Consider the following 17257-nt stretch of genomic DNA (forward strand, 5'->3'; position numbering starts at 1 on the left):
AAACAAAGAGAACCAAGAGAGCTCTGGTTTTACACTTTAAGCTAGGGTTCACAAGTTGATCCCACTTTTCAATGGCCTAAACTGCTGTCAATTCTCAGCAATGACCGATAATTGGTCAGGAGAAAAGACTCCAGGCAGTTCCCAGAAACTTCAACTTTTCTTAAAGGTAAAGTAACTCCATGACATAGAGTGAACCTCTCCACTTTAATGTTGGTTGATCATAAGTAATTGCCAGTCACTGTGGTAGTGCAGTCTGGATTGCACACACAGTGTATTTTTGCCACAGCTCTAAAGGCAAGGCTGTGCTGTTGGGTACAAACCAGAAGAGTGTAATAAGAAAATGGGAGGACTCTGTCTGGAGAAGAGGGGAAAAATCTAATTAAAATCTAATGAAGACAAGAAGATATAAAACCCCACATGATCTCATTAAATTAGCAATTGAAAAGCCCTTCAAAGCAGATTTAGACTTGACTCTTATTCTTTCCTTACTCTAGCCAAATGTTTTCCTTTTACAGGTGCAGCTGCTTTGATTTGGGTGACAACAGTCCTACCTCTGCCTGTGTATGTCCACTACAGCTAAAATGTCTGCTGGAATTTTTTGCTGGAAAGGACACCATGTTTTGATTCTTTTTTATCATTCTTCTGGCTGCCAGGAAAAGGGAGAAGCATAAGGAAAGTGAGAGAAGAAGGGCGTTTCTTGACCTGATCTCTTGTTGCCCAAAACTGAATATATTTTGGTTCTTCCTTCTTAGAAATCGGTAAGAAAGAAGCATTATTTAAAAAATGTAAATTCAATCTCATCTATGCCCAGCTAAATTTCTTTCTATATGAAAATATTCCCAAAGTAATGCCAGATTGCTCTTTTTTTAACTGGCTAATTAGCAAGAGGAGCTGTATATTCAAGATCACAAAGTCTCTCCTATTAAGAGCTGGCAATGTAACCATATATTATCACTCTTCATTTACAGGACAATTGACAGATACTTCCTCAAAACACATTCCTTTTTCTTTTTTCTCTCTTTGGGAAATAAAAGAAACTACACAACAAAACAAATGTTGAATGCAGGTTGGTCTATACAGACACTGGAGGCTCGATGACAAGAGAAATTTAGCTAATATAACAAAAGCCCTAAAAAACAATACTAAAACTGATTAAACTTTAAAATCTCAGTAACTTAGCATATTCTACCTTAATTAAAACTTCATTGTAATTCAGAAAAGTTGTAAGAATGTCAAGAAGGGCACTTCCTTTTCTTGTAGGTGGAACAAAGACCCATCTTCCAAGGCCTTCATTGAATCCTTACTTTTAAAACCCTGAGATTGCCTCAAGACAAATCATTTTCACAAAATAATTTCAGGGGCTTTTTGAATTAAAAAAAGAAAAAAAAAAACAGTGAAGAACTGCCCAATATAGCATTCACATAAATAGCAACAGGATTCTGCTCTAATTCAAAAAGTAGGAATGACATTTTATCAATTCCTCCACTTCTTAAAAAGAGAAAAATTTCCTCATCAATCTGTTCCTAAGCTTCACAAATTTGACAATCACTATTAAGGACAGTGAAAGAATGCTTTTGCAGCTCGTAAATGCGGGAACCTATTGGATCTTCCTTTTTTGCTTTTGATTTTGAACCCAAATGAAAGCAGTGTGAAATGAGCTTAGTAGCCTTTTAGTGATTAAAAAGAAGTTAATTGAGATGTAACACCAATCACAATTATGGTAATCAACTCTAAAATAAGAATGAATCCTTAATATTAGATTCAATTTTGTTAATGAAAAACTGAATTTATGAGTTGTTAATTTGTTAACTAGCCTGGAGATGTAAAGAAGCATGGAAAGTCTTGAATACCACTTAAAACTTTTTTGGAAAGGGTGAATACTGTAATATCAAGTAGCACACAAAAAGTGTTTGTGCTCTGCAGTCACCGACTACTAAATGTGTTTGGGAAAGAATTCACAACAGCAAGGAAAGGTGGCAGATCAGAAGCAAGAGGAAGTTTTGTTTTGGAGCAGCAAATAAAAGCAACATGCCAAAGATATGAAGAGGCCTTTGGAGAGAGGAGGAAGAGCTCCAATTCAAGGGTTATAGGACACAGTTAATCTGCCTCTGTAGTGGTGCTCATTTGAGACCCTGCAGGTACTGCCTTGTGTAAACCAGTAATTTTCACAAGACTTCACAGACGTCACTAATTCCCATGAATTCAGATAAGAGGAACCTCTGAAGCTGTATCTAAACTCAAGCAGAATATGCTTTCCAGGCAGCAGCAAAGGCCCTGAAAGCACTGGAATTTATTTTTTTTCCCATCCTATTCTTGGCATTTCAGCACAGTGAGCACCTAGAAAGAGCTGCTGATCACTGTGCCTTGGGGAAACCCTGTGAGAAAAGTGTTTATGTCAAACAAGTCTGTAAAACTACTGCCCATGCAGAACACACTTAGTCTGGGCTGTCCTACAGTTCAGGAAAGACATGTCCTTGTTTTAACACTGTTATTACAAAACAAGATCTTGGGGGATATCTGTGGGCTCACAGTGCTCACAGCTCACCTTAGAGCTCTGATTCCAGTGAAATCAAACAGATGATGCTCCATTTTGCAAATAATAAGCAACAAAACACAGTGGGATTTCCTGAAGAACTGGAGTCAAACCAGCCCTGGGACTTACGGTGCTCCTAAAGTTACTGGTGGCCCTGCTGTATTTAATTTCTGGCATTTGTGAATTTTATCTGAATAGATGTGATCTTGACATATGGCCTAATCTGTTGTTTACTTTCAAGTTTTAACAGAAACCAGTCATTTCCATACACATATTTTTTATTGCCAAGTATCTCTTTGCCCACAGATCCCTCCTTGGACAAGGGGCATAGGTCAGAAAAAAATAGATGCCAAATTATGATACAGAGAGAGACATCTGCAGATACACATTTTCTTTATTTGCCTTTTATGCTGGGGAAACAAACCCTGCCTGAAGCTCTATAGTATGCAGACATCTAGTGGCTGGATAATATAATGCAATTAACATATCTTTACAGGACACCTGTAGAAATTGTGCCCCATCATATCATCATCTGAAGGCCTGATACCTTGGGTCTGTTGAAAACAGATTCTTTGGCTCTGCAAGAACTTTTTTTCATTCGTTGTAGCCCTAGTCACAGGTACTTTGAGATGCTCTGGCCTCATGTGTTTCTAGAATTCCATTTTAAATTGTGTGGAACTGGGGTGGTCAAAATGTAAAATCAAGAAGATTCAAAATGCTGCAGCCCATTCACTTAATCACAGCCTATAATTTCACACTGAGACTCATGCACTTGGTAATCATTAGTGGCTTCCCTGCCAAGAGCACACAGCTCTCAGATTCTTCTGTGTTTGTTTTTTATTTTTCTCTTGAGTAAACATCTCCTTATCTATATGAACTACTACATGTTTCTAAGCCATGAATAAATCTTTCAGCTACCTTTGATTTGCATTTTTTTTTCTTTTTTGCTTGGCCATGCATATGATTACCGAGCTAAAGAGACCAAGCCATTGTCAGTTTATAATCCAAGATAATGAAACTCACTTCAGACCTATAGTGCACCAAAAAGAAAAACCCTGATATCTTCACAACATGAGGTTAAACCACATTCTCTAGAACTGCTTTATACCTGCTATTTAAAATATTGCTGACATGGTGTATCATATCCAGCTGTATGTGTTCACTGACTTATCACAGCTTTCATCTGTTTCATGCTCACCACTGCCAGATGTTTACATGGAAGGCACTTCAGAAAGCACTGTTTGTAGTGTATATTTATACCAAAGCCTAAGGGAGGAAAAGAGTTTATGTCTATGTAAGATCATGTTGGTTTTGTCTTCATCTTAGACACAAACATCACCTTTAATAATAGGCACTGGAGTTGCTTATGTGCTTGAAGCTCCGGCCTTCTCGAGTGCTTTTCTTTAGAAAAGAATGGAGTTTGTGTTTTGACTTTATTTCTTTACTGTCTTCCATCTCAGGAGATGTGGTGGGGGTGGGAAGGTAACCCAGCACAGGGAATGCAGTGAACACCCAAGGTTTTGGATAAGGTTTGCTTTCCAAGGACAGGCAGCCAATTCCCTGTCACTGGTGGGAAAGGTGCAGGAGAGAAGCAGTCTCAGGGAATAAGGCTGGCTGGATATGGTTTCTGATCACTGATTTGGGAGTAGGCTGTGGGCTAGTCAGCTGGTGTTACACAACCCAGAATGGATCACTTCCAACACAAGCAAGTTGAGATGGAAATGGAAAAGGAATAATTCCAACCACATCCCTGCTAGTGAAAAGGACAGTTAAGGAAGTTTTTTATGCTGTTTTTCTTTGTTATTTTTAAGCTTTCTTTTTCTTTGTTATCCAAGGTTTAAACAGCTCATTGTGTACTTTATAGGGCAAGTTGTTTCCAAGTTTATATACTATTTCCCTTCTTTTACCCCATCTTCAGCTATTTCTCTGATATTTGGGGAGGGGAGGGCCTCTTTGTATCAAGATGATGTCAGGCTCTAGGGAAGGCCAAGAGGAAGCAAAAAAAGCTGCCACTGTCTCTGTAAACAGCATGGGAAGGCACTGGTGAGAAGCATTTGAAGATACTGAATGGAAGAATTACAAAAAAAATTACCCAGCACTGAAAAGCAAACCTTGCATTAGAAGTAATTATCCCAGCAAATCAGGGAGAAGACTTAAGAGGTGATTTGACTACTGAGTCAATGCAGGGTTTTTAATTTGCAAATAAGGCTAAGTTAAGGTATAACAAGTTCTCCTGGACAAGGACAACATGCATTGCAGGTCTACATGAAGAATCTCTCTCTGACATGGCTGATTGCTGTGTCCTTTTCTTAGAGCTGGCATCATACAGATAATCTGTGATCAGAGAGGAATCCTCACATTGTAGAGGGGAGAAGGCATATGCAAAGGGATTGTAAAGTTCTTTAATACACCTGAAGCATTCAAACAAGTACTGTAAGAGAAAGGCTCACAAGAAAGTGATTAATGTCTTCAGAGCAAGTCTCGAACAGCATTCAATATAAAAGACCTGGGGCTGTAAAATGAATAATGAGGGAAAAAGAAAAGGAACAGGACTTTAACACAAATTCATTAAGCAAAGGGAGAAACTAAATCATACAAATACCAACAGGGCTGCTGAGCATTTTATGCAAGGCATATAGTCTTCATACCAAAATATATTAACTTTAATTAGAAGTTCTACAATTCATTTTAAATTGTTTTTGTTTTTTAAAATAGGTTGTTGTTTGTTTTGGTTTTTTTTATGTGCAGCATTCTCAAGAGACAAATACACACGCACAGGTATAATTACAATTGCAGCTACAGTTTCATAAAAAATGTGCATATGAACACTTCCAAAAATGTCCTGCATGGTCTATCCTCAGGAGGGGTAGTGGGTGGTTCTCCAGCTACCTGAGCAGGCAGCACTGATGCACCAAGGAAGAACACATCCCAAAGCAAACTCCATGGCTGATGATGCCACCGTGAAACCCAGCCAAGAAAGAAAAAGCAAGCCAAAAGCTGCACTCCTTCCACAGTTCTCAACCCCTAGAGGATTTTCTCCTTTTTCCCTGCAGCCGTCATTCCCCCTGAGACTCGTCCCATTTCTACAAAAAGGAAGCTTCCCTTCATTCTCACTGGAGTGGATGTGACAACCATGAAAGGAATAATTTGCCCAAGGTCATTACTGCACCAGTGCTGTGCCCACCAGTCAAACTCAGTGAAGGTGAGTCTGTGCTTATGGCAGCTGCACCCTGGCTGGGTCTGGAAAATGCTGGTTGGTGTGATTTCTTGTGAAGCTGCATGTGCATGGATCTCCTCTCCTTGTTCCTTCTGCAGTTTCCACAAAATTCAGCTGAAACTTCTCAGTAAAAATATTTTTCTTTATGTTGCCGTGTTGTTGGCACTTTTATCTCCTCAGCAACAGTAGTCTTCAATTACCCCCTAAGAGTCAGGAACACAGATGAGTCAACCTTTAGGATGCAGACCAGGATGCTGGCCAGGGACCACTCATTTCCTCTTAGACTCATGTCCTACCTCACATCTGTTTCCATACACAGCCACTACCCCATTCTTGACAGCGTAATGTCTGGGATCAAGCCTATCCTTTAAGCCACACTAGTTTATTCCTTTTGACCTCCCAGGTATATTTCTGGATCAGGGCTAGAATTTATTATTTGTCCACCTACCTATGACTTAATTTTCACACAAAGGAAGGGTGGGAGCTGTGGGGAAAGGCAGCTTTAGGGAGGCACAGTGCTTTCCAAGAAGATCCTCTAATTTGGCTAAGTGGGAGCCCAGGATCACAGCCCAACATGCAAAGAACATTGTACTATGGTCTGAAGTCAAACTAAGAGTTTAAAGGCTCTAAATTTTTGTGAGCTACAGAAAACTATGGAGGAAAATGAAGAACACGTCACATGCAGAGGGATGATCACGGACAGCAGGCATCTGCCCCAATTCACCTTCCTTCTCTCAAGAAAGGATTTCTTCCTATTCCCAATACCTTCCTACAGTTTATCACAAGCCTGTGGAACCAGCTTTTGCCTGGTAAAGCACAAAGTTGCTTTTTAAGTATTATGTCATTGATTTCGTGACCAACAAGCGTGCAACTGCTCAATATCTCTTGGAAACTTGTAATTCACATTTCTAATAAATCTCAAAAATTATGTGAAGTATTATGCCCATTAACATTTACCTTTAAAAACACTTCCAGAGAGCAAACTGATTCTAAATTTCAGTAGCTGTAGGCCTGAAGAAGATATTATTAATTTATGGCCTTCCACTACCCTCAAAACCCCTTTATCAGTTTTTTATGATTTCTTAAAAATATTAATACAAAGGCAGGCATGTGGAACTCCAATTGGAGAGTAGCAGAGCCTTGCCACACTCAATAAAACCTCTCATGGGTGCAGTGTAACTGAAATAATACACCAAGAGCCCTTCCTGAAAATTCCTCCCTGTGGATTCCTACCAAAACCAGAAAGACTAATTTTCCCCAACACACAATGAATGTGGGTTGACCAATGTGTAATTAGAACGGGTGTGCTTTGTGAATGAATTTGTTGTTATAATTAGATCCAGCTCTTAAGACACAGAACTGCTTTAAGTATTTTTACCAGTGGGTTTTATTTTCTTTCAAAGCCAGGCCTAGGAAAAAAAAAGTCTGTCAAGTGTTGAGACTAATTTACTAACTTCAATTCCTCAGTAGTAGTATTTATATGACTAGAATTTCGCTGCACAAGGCAGTGCTTGAAAGAACAGCAAACACAGGAAGGGAGCACAGGAAAGGGAAATAATGGACATTTTGGTGGAGACATTACGTCATTTGCTTTGCAAAGCATCTGTATTTCACAGCCACAGGAGTATCAGCCAGCTCCAAGATAAGGAACCTGTTTATTTACAGTAAATCTAGTTCAGATTTCATCATAATGTCAATATTTGCCATTACTACTACAGTTCTTTCAGTTAACACTCAGTAGTTAATAATATGTTGTATGCAAAGGGAAAAGATCTAAATGAACTGTGCATATAACCTGAGAATTGTCAGGTTTGGAACATGGTTCACTACACTTTTGGAGGTTTGTTCATTGCCGAGTGCAAGGAGACAAAACCAGCCCTGGCAGAAAACAGTTGGCTTCCAGCTCACAGAGTTTTATTTTCCTAAGATTTTAGTACCAAACCTGACAACTAAGAAAAATTATCAGGCTCCTGTCAGAAACTACAGACAGTCCAGCCAGGCCATTGCAGCAGAGACTTCTCCTGTCCTGTGGTTATGCTGTGGATCAGTGGGAAGCCAGGGTCTGGTAATCAGGTGTTGGGGTTGGGCTCTGGCTGCAGCTGCCTGGGGAGTAACTGCTGAAGGAAGAGGGGCAGCAGCCAGTGAAGCTGCTAACATGCACATGTTGCACACTGAAGGTGGGAAGTGTGGTTTTGGCCAGCACTGGAGTCTTGAACCCATTTTACATAGATAACGGGGTTACATTTCATTAAATGTGGGTAGGAGGTGGAGATAACCCTATGAAATATAAGTTTCTCTAAGCCCAAGGAACAACATGCTGATTGCTACTCTCCCAAGCCCAAATGAACAGATGATCTCATGGTGGGCTGCTTGCTTTACATTTTCTGTGCATTTATTGCAATGCATGCTACCAAGGCTTATATCCAAAGCAAACACGCATTTCTGCGGTACATCCACTTACAAAGACATCGAGTGGTCAGCAATATCTGGTCCCCCTCACCCAGCTCACATGCACTGTGTGGGTTTGTCCTGTTGTTTCTGCTGCCACTAATATACACATAAATTACTCAGAGAGCTTGTAACTCATTATTCAGCAGTAGCTCTCCCCATAACCCTTGACAAAGTAGATTAAGGATGCCTTCTGACTCTGCATTTACCATTGCTTGGGAATGACTTTTTGACTGATGATCAATCAGCTCCAAGGGAGTGGCCTCCCCTTTGTGAGCCCTCAGTTTGCATCTTCATTGTGCTCCAGACTGGAAGTTGCCATCTGTGCCTCTGGGGCTCTTCCACTGACACAGATCTCTGCAATGGATCTCATGCTAGGACAGGAGACCTCACTAATATCTAGGGTGATCAAAGCTATTGCTTCCCACATTAGTGACCCTGTCTTCCAGATCTTGCTGTTTCTCACGAATTAGAAGCTATGATGTTGACTAGCTGGTCCAGACTACCCTTGCCTTATCTTCTCTGTCAGATAAGCCATGTGTGGCCCAGCGTGGCAATCCCCATGCTGTGCAGAGAGCTCAGGACATGCAGAGTAAGTCCCCAGACCACCATCCTCAGCAATGCACAGAACAAATAGAACTGTCATAATTCACAAGAGAACAAAGACTGAAAATTTTCTGCTTCAATCAAGCACTATATCACAAAGTTCCACGGCTCACCAAGTAGAAAATAATCCAGACAATTCTGTTTATTGTTATATTGGTTAATTTTACTTCGTCCTAAATTGCCTTTTTTTTCAGTAATGTTCCTAGTAATGTAAATTTCATTCAGCTTTATTCAGATAAACCATGTCAAGTGCATATGTTTAGCAAAGTGCTCCTTTCTGCCAAAAAAAATAATTCTGAATTTCTATAATACGCTTTGTGAACAATGTTTTTATTACCTTTGTAGAATGCATCTCCCCTCTACAGAAAATATGGTTACTGACAGCACAAGAGATGATTTGGAATAAAAGTAAATCTAACATTCAAAACAATAATGAGTATTTCTACATATTAGCATTCATACCAAGCTTATATTCAGTACTATCTGGATCACAGATGACTATTGAATGCTATGGCGAAGTAGCTATAAAAGCAACAATAATGACAATTTTAAAATAGTTAACAGTGTGAATTGGAAGATTTAATATGTTTTCTTCCTTTAATGTACAGCCCATTCCCAGAATTTTACTGGACCATGTGGACAGACCAACTGTCACAGCTGTCTATCAAGGCTGAATTAGATGAAGACAAACAATACAGGCTTTGTGGTTCAACTGAAGCAGCAGTCTCGAAAGTTTCCATTTCTCATCTGCGGGCACTGTGGGAGCATTGTCTTCCTCCTCTCTGAAAAGAGAATGGAACAATTATGTTACTGAAATTCCTCCACAGTGGGTCTGAAAGACTGTTTATATCCAGCCAGGGAGACAGGGAAAACTAAAAGCTGGGATTTCATGACAGCAGGTGGGAGCAGTTTCAGGGTATGTACTTCAGTGACATAATGGTACTGATTCTTCTCTTTTAGGGTAGAGGCAGTGCTGCAAGATTTACTAGCAATGGAGGAAATGGCAGTAAAAATGCAAAGTTAAATGCAGTGGTAAAATTATGAATTCGAAACAAAGTTTTACAATTGGCTTTCTGAATCAGTCTGGTAACTGAAACTGGTGCTCATGGTAGCAAACTCAAAAAAAATATACTGGTCACAGAGAACTTTTTACCATTTACTATTTTAGGGGCCTTACTGAGTCAAATGCTGAGTACTAGCTCTCATGGGAGTCAGGTAGGCTCAAGGGATAGAAAGCAATCACCCTATTTCTCCTAATAGCAGTAATATTCTTATCCATCAGCAACATTAATATTTGATTTCATGCAAACATGTATTCATGTGCTTTGGTATGACCTTAGGAATCACAGATTGCCCCAGTGCTCTCAGTTCAAAACCAGTGGGTATGAGAGTGTCTGACTGCTTCATTCTGTTGTACTAATCATTTCCTTATTTTTTTCCCCCAAGGTTATTATAGTGCTAACAATAGCTCAGTGTGTACACACAAACAATCTGAAAGTGCTCGTGTGCAAATGGTCACCTGGGGCTACGAGTGCTTGCAGGAAGTCAACACATTCCAGAGAGTTCCCACTCTGGTCCTGACAGGGGAAGGGGGTGTAGAGGTTGTCAGTGACCAGCAGCACTGCTACAAAGTCAGTGCCCATCCACAAGACAATCTGTGATTTCCACATACTCCCTGGTTATCACTCAGTAGCCCCCAAAAACCACGTTGTGTGGCAGCAGCACCATTTGATGGTCCACTAGAAGAACTTGCTACCAGCTGCCTCCTAAGGCAGGCTGTAAGCAGCAGGTTTTACACAGCACAGAGGATTCCAAGTTCTTCCTGGGGCTTGGTATAAAGGTGTAAAATGAAAAAACAAAACAACCAAGTAATAATAACAAGTTATTCTCCATCTCTGGAAAAACTCTTGGCATGTTTTTCAGTGGACTACTGATACAAGGGTGCAGGGACCAACTGCCCCCACCCTGAAGTGAACAGAAAGTTTCCATTTCTGTGGCCAGACATCACTGGATCAGTGACTAAGACTGAACAATCCACGTGAGAAAGTTCAAAAGAGGCTAAAACCTTTGTGTTTTTAAGATTCCATTTAGGTAAACTAATGCTGTGACACAGTGACACTTCTTCAATCTCAATTAGTGCTAAACTAATTAAGAAAATTGTTTTACACACTGCAGTGAGTAGTACCTCTCTTCCTTCTTGGATAATCCCTCGTGTGATGTAAGGGTGATTGAGTATCTAATTACTCTTTAATTGAATGCACATTTTGTACATTTTTAGCTAGTTCAAGCTTAATGCTTTTAGTCCAAAAGTCAAAGTCAGTGAAATTAAGTTGAACTGGGATTTGATGCCTATTGTATTAATGAATTACTTTTTGAAAGGAGCCTAATTATGAGCCAGTCTGAAGATTTCAGCTGTGTTTGTTACAGAAATACTTAACGTATTGTCTGGCAAAACACTGTATGCATTGGTAGTATTGTTATCCATGTTTACACTTGTTTATTCTTGTTTAACAATAACTTTCCTACTTTCTGGTCCTCTACAGATCAAATAACTATTCCCAAAGAAAACTTTCCAGGATCAGTGTCATGAAGTGTAAATACCTTCAAAATCTTCATAATTCCCATGGTTTGGAAAAAAAAATATTAACAAGGTTAATCAAAGCTCAGAAATCAACCTCAGAATTTAAAAAAAAGAAAAATCATTATTTTTCTAAGAATATTTATATCTAATTCTTTCATATAGAAATTTTATGCACCTATATTCTTTACAGAAAAAATTTTCTTGCACAAAACTGGGACAAATGGAAAACTATAAATTTCATCTCAGAAACAAGGAAAAGAAGCAGGAGCAAAGATAAGGAGCAAAGCTGTTATATTTTTAAGAACCAAAGGTCCCAATGTTCCTATAGCAATAGAGAGAACATATTTAAAAGAGAAGAGATGAGAAAACTTCAGTGAAAAGGATTATTTTTCAAAGTCTTCCAGAAGTGTTGAGAAAGTGCAAATAAAGAGACTGGAGAAATTAAATAGGATGGCCATGATAATATGTCTTTCCATCTGATGGGGGGGGGGGAAGTAAGATGTCCCACTGCAGCAGCTTTAGGTCAAGATCAATGCACAAGATCAAAACCTTTATTCTGCTGCTTAAAACTAGTCAATCTCCTTTCTGGAGAGCTTTTCCACTTCTTTTGTCTGACCATATTCCTTACCCCCATTGTCTCACAAATGTCCTATCTTTCTTTTTCTTTATGGAAGGAATCTTGCCTTCTCCTCCCTAACATTAAGATAAATCAAAAAGCTTTTAAAAAACAAAAGACATGGGTGACAAAACCAGTATAATACTGACAAAACACCTACACCTTCCTAAAAACAGCAGCTGAATGTACAGCCAGGCATGGATTCAGAGTGTCTCAGAAAAGAGAACTGAGTACCTGATCAAACTTATCTTTCTTGAAACGCTTTGCATTCCTTCCATGAAAAGGTTACAATTCATGAAATCAACATCAAGTTCTGTGGGCATTTGGCTACATCTAGCTAACTAAAATATATCTTTGTTTGTCTTGAGCTATGGGGATGCATAAATGTTTTTAAATAAAGTTTTGTTGGGTAGCACTGCTCTGTCATAATCTCTGCTCTTATCCATAAAACATTGCTAACATCAGTTAGTACAGACACTGTGTTTCTTGAGTGGCAAGTATCAGTTGCAAAAACATTTTCAGTAATCCAAATAGCTTGGTAGTTTTCATTGCTATTTATTTACAAAACACGTCTGTTTGCTTAGGAAGAGTTTGTATATTTTTCATTGCATTGTCTTTATCCATACGAAATAATCAGAATTAAAATTCCAATAAGAGTAAGGATCTGGGCCTACCTGGATCTTCAGTTTCAATGGAGTAATAATGTTCTGCTTAAATCTGTGTGATTTCATCCAGGTAAAACAGAGTGCACTTCCAGTGCCTAACTTGTGTAACATTGGTGAAGAAGGAAAGCATATTGCAGGCTCTCTTCTCTGTATTGTACAGACATGTGTACCTGTCCTTCTAGTACCTTTGGTATTTGAAAGCCTATTGTATTATATTTTATATTATGCTCTACTCTCTTTTTCCAAAAATGGGTGTAGCTTTATCAATGATGATTGAAGCTTCCTACTATTTTGACACACCACTTACTTGCACCATTTTCCCCAGAAGTGAAAATACCGTGGCAGAGTTTCAATGTGTGTTCAGACTCTAACTTGTTTGTTGTGATCGCTAATGAATATGTTATGAGGGTCTTTTATATGACTCTGGGTTCCTGGCTACATTTTCAGTTCCCAAGTAGCAGTCTACAAACCATACATGGTTTATGGTAAGCTGCTGGGAATTACACTCTCAAAACTCTTTTTATGAAAAGTTGACAGTAACAGTGAATTATGAATAGGAAAGACTGTGTGATGATGATAGAAACTCACAGGTCACAAAATTTAGGAGCACTTGTCACCATGAAGTATCTTATTTGAAGCATAAGCAGGGATCTGTTTCCTAGACTACTTTATGACTTTTTTAGCTTTGAAAAGGAAGCACAGTAATCTTTCCTCCTTGCTTCTTAACATTTTGACCATTTTCCATTCCTCCACAATTCCTGTATTTCTAAAAAAAGCTCAGTAAGGAACTGAACAATTCCAATATGATACTAACACTAAAAACTCAAAATGGTTTTCTTTCTCATTTAGGTTTGATCACCTGCTATCCTGGCCTGGACACATATATACCTACCACAGCAAGGACCAGTCTATGACTTCTGTCTGCCTCTGGCTACCAAGTCTCTACATTCTGGCCCCCAAGTCAGAGGTATGTCACATAAGCAATGAAAGTCTTTTTCTAGTCACTAATTTGAATCATGAGCAGTGGGAAAAAAATTATGCTGATATTACAGGGTTCACTTGCAATCTCAGTGCACACCCTACTCCCTGCTAGTACAATGAAGTAGTGAAAAACAACCTCAAAAGGCACCCTTTTTCATCCATTCCTGGAGATTTTGGTTGCCTGAAGGCTCCAAAAGTTCTGTTTCCAGTAGGCCTCCGACTATGGTGTGTGGCTCACAAGCCAAAGGTGTTTTGCCCTCTGTCCTACAGTCCTGCACTCAAGTGTAAGCACATTCTCAAGAACTCTGAAGTGGCAGCAGAAGGTTGGGCACTGGGCATAAGACCTTAAATACAGAAGTACAATCATCAGTTTTGGTGATAACATGAAGTTCAGTTTCTTTAAAAAACTGAAACTGAACAATTAAACCAATCACCTTCTAAGCACAAACTCTAAATTCATGGAGACTAACAATGACCAATAAAAATATCACTCACTTAGAAACAGCATAAACACTCATATTTCAACAGATCTAGGAAACTGGTGTTTGCATTTCTAAAGAATTAATGTTGATAATCTTTCTGTTGGGTTGATTTGGGTTTTTTCAAACAGGAAAATGATAAGAACAGTTGTAGTAGCCTAATGATGCATGGCTGCTGACAGCTCATTCCAGCTCTGGACCTACACAATAGGAAAGGATAAAATCACCAAGTGTCAGAACTTCTGCAGAGCAACTCAATTGTGAACTTCACAAATTGAAAATGCTTCTAGTAAACTGAGAGTAAAAACATGTGGATTACTATTGTAAATGTCCATTAAAATAGAAATTTCACTTGAGATCTTTTAACACAGAAATACAGTCCATAGCATTCCATCACCCTTCCCATTTCTCAAAGGCAAGGTACAACTGCACGGCTGACTCTGGATTTGAATGTTCTTTCATATTCTACAATCTGTTTTCATACAATTCACAATTCCATAAAGAGGAGAGTGCACCACCACCTGTTTAGTTCTAGTTCATTCGCACTGGCATCCCCTGTTCAATATCCTGGGAAAGGAGCAACATGATTTTGTTGCCACCAGAACTGCTCAACAGCTTCAAAAGCATTATCCATTCACAAAATGCACAAAATTCACAGATGCAGTCACCACATCGCCCTCTCTCATTGCTGTGGAACTAATGTTGTGCCAGTTTCTCCTTGTCTGCTCAGACTTCTCACTATCATGCCGAGAGTCTCTGCAGCATCAGAAATGCAGTCTCTGTTCCTCCCACCCTAAATTACACCTTCCTGTTCCCCTAACCTTGCTGTTTTAATGATGTCATCTGTTGTTTTTTTTCTCTAATCTTGAATTTACTTCTAGGAAAACAGTCATTATATTAAATGTGCTTTTAATCTGAATTAATTTCTGCTACCATAACCTACAGGACATTGGATAAACTTGCAGATGCTTGCAGTCTGAGGTCTACCACAGATGCATGTGTATGGGTGTGTATATAAACTTGTATATATAAAAATTGATGCTTTCTCAGGAATTTCTGAATCAGTCAAGAATGAAAAAAATTCAGGAGAACTTGACTAATGTATGTATGTAGATGGAGTAGGTATGAGACACCACCACATTTGGAGGATAATTATGAACACATAATAAATTGTGTCTGAGATGGGGAGTTTTGAGACAACACACTAGAGATCACATTCTTATTAATTATTCTCAAAGGAAAGGAAATTAAAGTTTTTCACTTTAAAAAGAAAATATTATTCTAGCAAATTGTCTTTTAGAACAAGCTCTTACTGTCTTGTATTAAAAGATTCATGTGAATTTTAATGACTTCTATAACAGGCAGCTATTTGACCTCCTCTTAGTAAATAGGAGCAATGCCATTTACCAGCTCTGCATGGAATCATGTGTATACACCCTGGTGTATAAAGGGATGAAGACACATTGGTATGCCAAACTGAGTTCATTATCATTACAACATCAAGTTGATATTCAAGTATTTGAAATCAGAAGTCTTGCTCGTTCACAGATAAAGCTGACATTAAAGAGTGGAAAGGCATGTCCATCAGCTACATGTAAAGCAACAAGAATTAAAGAGAGGGGGTGATAAATCCATTGGAAACCACAAATAATGCTGTCTTCAGTGAAGAATGCACCACTGGAAAAGTATTTATCCATTAGAAAAGGTGTCAAAGCCCAAAATTCCAGCAAGCCTTCTGGAATAGTCACAATTCATATATTGAGAAATAGTGTGTCAGACCTACAGCTGTCAAATAAATCTTATTCCAAGATTATCTGAAATTATCAAGAAATAGCTCAATGACCATAGCAAGGGTTCTGAGTCAAGCAGAAAGTAAAAAAGAAACTAGCATCAACACTGAGGAAGTCACAATGTTATCCCTTCTATTCTCTTTCAGAAAAGGACTGGGGAGTCCTGGCAAACCTCAAGTTCAAGCTAAGTCAGTAATGCACCCAAGGCAATAATGAAGTTCTGCAGCTTTCTGGGCTGCACTAGGAAAACCACTGCCAGCAGGTGAAGGGAAATGCTTCTATTCAACACTGATAGAACCTCTGGAGCACTAGGTCCAGTCCTAGGTTCCCCAGTTCAGAAGAAACTGGAGATCAGCAACAGGCTACAATCATGCTAAGGGATTGGAGCACCTGCCATAAAAGGATGGCTGAGAAAGCTGAAACTGCCCAGCCTCCAGAAAAGATGTTTCAACAGGGATTTTATCAATGTATAAATAATAAATAAAGTATTTCATAAATACTTCATGAGAACAAGTAGAAAAGATGGAACCAGACTGCATCTTCAGCTGCATCCAGTGAAAGGAGAAGAGGCAATGGGTACAAACTGAAATACAGGAAATTTCATTTAAAATTAAGAAAAACCTTTTTCCCTGCAGGAGTACACAGGTACAATCTGCTTACAAAGATTAAGGAGTCTTCATCCTTATGATATTCAAAACCCAGCTGGATGTGGCTTTGTGCAACCCACTGTAGTTAACACTGCTTTGAGCAGAGGATAGAACTAATAGATCTCCAGAGGCATCTTTCAATTACAACTACCCTGTTATTCTATTGTTCTTCGCTCTCTAAATCTCATCTCAATTTTTTAACCTTCTATGTCTGAAAGCAAATCTGTACTGAACTTTTCCTTCAAACTCCTTAACACCCAACTGATTCTTTCACTATGAGTTAAAAAGGTTAGAATTTTTTTACATGGCTTTTTCAAAAGAAATGTATTTGAAAACTTCAGCAACTGCAGCAGAAGGAGGATTAAAAGGTCATCTAATGGGATGTAATTTGGATGCATGTCAAAAACCCTACCAAAACAGAATCCAAAAGCTCATTAACCCCAAGCTATATGAGAGAGATATGTTTGAGGAGAAAAGAAGCAGAGCCAGGAGAGGATAACTAGATAGCAGCAAAATTTTTCTAAAATCCACTGGGTTAAAGGAAGCAGAGAAGCTACAAAGTTATATCTGTCATCCTGAAGGCCCCCTTTAGAGCCTGGCCAAACTTTGTCTTAGAACTGGAGAGGAATATTTTGAGATCTGGGCTTTTCCATGTAAGAGGAACATTAAAAAAAAAAAAAAAAAATCTCTTTCC

General features: G+C 38.9%; 1 protein-coding gene across 3 annotated transcripts in view; it reads right to left on the minus strand.

The window, feature by feature from the left end:
• Window positions 1-8921: 8921 nt before the first annotated feature.
• CA8 (carbonic anhydrase 8) overlaps window positions 8922-17257 on the minus strand; it is a 47006-nt gene continuing 38670 nt past the window's right edge. For all 3 annotated transcript variants that reach the window (XM_015619202.2, XM_015619203.2, XM_015619201.2), the window contains one exon: window positions 8922-9586. The gene's annotated coding sequence lies outside the window, so the exon portion shown is untranslated. The remainder of the gene's footprint in view (window positions 9587-17257) is intronic.

The sequence above is a fragment of the Parus major genome, chromosome 2 (genome assembly GCF_001522545.3).
Source record: "Parus major isolate Abel chromosome 2, Parus_major1.1, whole genome shotgun sequence".
NCBI classification, from domain to species: Eukaryota; Metazoa; Chordata; class Aves; order Passeriformes; family Paridae; genus Parus; species Parus major.